Source organism: Theropithecus gelada, chromosome X (assembly GCF_003255815.1).
Source record: "Theropithecus gelada isolate Dixy chromosome X, Tgel_1.0, whole genome shotgun sequence".
NCBI classification, from domain to species: Eukaryota; Metazoa; Chordata; class Mammalia; order Primates; family Cercopithecidae; genus Theropithecus; species Theropithecus gelada.
The window spans coordinates 111,928,080-111,930,751 of NC_037689.1; the positions used below are offsets into that span (position 1 = coordinate 111,928,080).

Genomic DNA, 2,672 nt, shown 5'->3' on the forward strand with positions numbered 1-2,672 from the left:
GACTCTCATTATCATGAGAACAGCATGTGGGAAACAGCCCCCATGATCCCATTACCTCCACCTGCCTGCACCCTTGACATGTGTGGGTTATGGGGATTACAACTGAAGATGAGATTTTGAGTGGGGACACAGGCAAACCATATCAAATGGCAACATATATTTATTTATATATTTGTAGGTCATTTTAGCAATAGTTTTTACATTTGGAATGGTCGTTTCTTCTCACATGGCAGTTCTACCTCTAAGAATTTATCCTTCAGAAATATACAACCATATATATACATGATGACTTACATGGATTCTCATTCAACTAATGACTTGCTGCTGAAACATGGAAATCTGATTTTTAACAATATAAAATAAGTAAAAATATAAATTAATTAATTAATTAAAATAAAATAAACTTTAAAAATAAATACACAGCTATGTAAAAATCTATGCAAAGTAATGATTATTGCATCATCATGTGTCATTGTTGAAAATTAGAATCAATTTAAAGGTTAATCAATAGGGGACTGGAAAAAAATAATATATACCATTGAATATGATATTGTCAGGATACATGTACATTGAAAGGAATACATAAGATAGTATTGAGCAATAATGGATTACAAATAGGATGTCTCCTGTGAACTTTCACGCGTATGAAAAAGAAAGGAAACAAAGTAAGTGGAATAAAAGCATTCATCTTTCTGAATATAAGCTGAAATTTTAGCCCAATGTTTTGTCTCATAAAGAAAATGAAACATGAAGTTTTTCTCATAGTAGAGAACCTTTCTTAATTACTTTCTTTTTGTTATTATTATTATACTTTAAGTTCTGGGGTACATGTGCAGAACGTGCAGGTTTGTTACGTAGGTACACATGTGCCATGGTGGTTTGCTGCACCCATCAACCCATCATCTACATTAGGTATATTTCCCCTCGCCCCCCACCCCCTGATAGGCCCCAGCGTGTGATGTTCCACTTCCTGTGTCCATGTGTTCTCATTGTTCAACTCCCACTCATGAGTGAGAACATGCAGTGTTTGGTTTTCTGTTCTTGTGTTAGTTTGCTGAGAATGATAGTTTCCAGCTTCATCCATGTCCCTGCTTGAACAACCCATGTCATGTTCAAGGACATGAACTCATCCTTTTTTATGGCTGCATAGTATTCCATGGTGTATATGTGCCACATTTTCTTTAATTACTTTATTTTGAACAACTACTTGGAAAAAATACATAAATCTGAAATGACCTTAATCAATGTTAGTTTTGTATGTTAATAGAAATTATCAGCCAGAATTTATAAGAAAAAAAGGAAGACAAAAAAATCAACACTAGGCCGGGCGCGGTGGCTCAAGCCTGTAATCCCAGCACTTTGGGAGGCCGAGATGGGCGGATCACGAGGTCAGGAGATCGAGACCATCCTGGCTAACACGGTGAAACCCCGTCTCTACTAAGAAATACAAAAAAATAGCCGGGCGAGGTGGCGGGCGCCTGTAGTCCCAGCTACTCGGGAGGCTGAGGCCGGAGAATGGCGTGAACCCGGGAGGCGGAGCTTGCAGTGAGCTGAGATCCGGCCACTGCACTCCAGCCTGGGCTACAGAGTGAGACTCCGTCTCAAAAAAAAAAAAAAAAAATCAACACTAATTTTTAAATTATCATCTGTGAAGAGAGGAGATGACCTCACAATTACGGATTTTGGATACCAAGTATAAACAAGCCTTTTCAAGACTACTTTAGAAACAAATATATAAGTGGTTTTATTAGGGATTTTATCATGAATAACAGATATATACTTGTAACTTGGGATAAAATTTTGAGTGATAGCATCATATGCAGATTCAAAAAGTGCTTTCTTTAAAATATCCTAGATAGAAGTGATTATGTTGTGTTCTAGAAAACTGTCAGATCTCTCCAGAAACAAATCTTCAGTGATGATAACAACAGATGTTAAATTCAACGTAAAATGTGAATAAAATTGTTTTATAAAACATGCTAATGATATAATATAACATTATATTATACCTAAATCTGCATTGTGTGTTTATTGTGCAAACCAATGAATTGGGTGCTATAAAGGATAATAGAGAGAAGTGTGAAAGGCAACTTACCTCAAAGGGCATACTGTATTGTTGGATCATCAGAAACATTCATGAATTTTGTAAATATATATTTGTAATTAATTTAATCAATATTGCAAAATAAATAGGGAGACATCATCTTATTTAATTGCCATTTACACGATTTTCTATATTCAGGTCAGCCATATACTCTTGAAAAACATTCTCCTTAAGAAAGTAGAAACATTTCTTACATTCAAAATTATCTTATAATTGAATATATATGGAAAATGCCCCCAGCCCTTCAGGAATCTGCTTCATTTCTCATATGGACAGAAGAATAAGGTTGAAAGACTTTTTTTGCTGTTGTTATTGTTTATACCTGTTTTCTATTGCTACCAAAACATATCACAAAGCCAGTGACTTAAAATAGCACAATGTATTATACATCTCTGTAGGTCATAAACACAACTCATTGGGCTAAAATCAAGGCATCATCAGGGGTGCATTCCTTCCTGAAGGCTATAGGAAAGAATCCATTTTCTTGCCTTCTCTGGCTTCTAGAAGCCATCTACATTCCTTGGTTCATGGCCCTCCTCCTGCACTTTCAAAACCAGCAACATCAAAC

At 35.7% G+C, this 2,672-nt stretch overlaps 1 non-coding gene across 1 annotated transcript; it reads left to right on the forward strand.

The window, feature by feature from the left end:
* The first annotated feature begins 278 nt into the window (after window positions 1–278).
* On the forward strand, window positions 279–348 carry LOC112616717. The gene has a single exon (XR_003117745.1). It is a non-coding gene; the product is annotated as a small nucleolar RNA SNORD30 (small nucleolar RNA).
* Window positions 349–2,672: the final 2,324 nt, after the last annotated feature.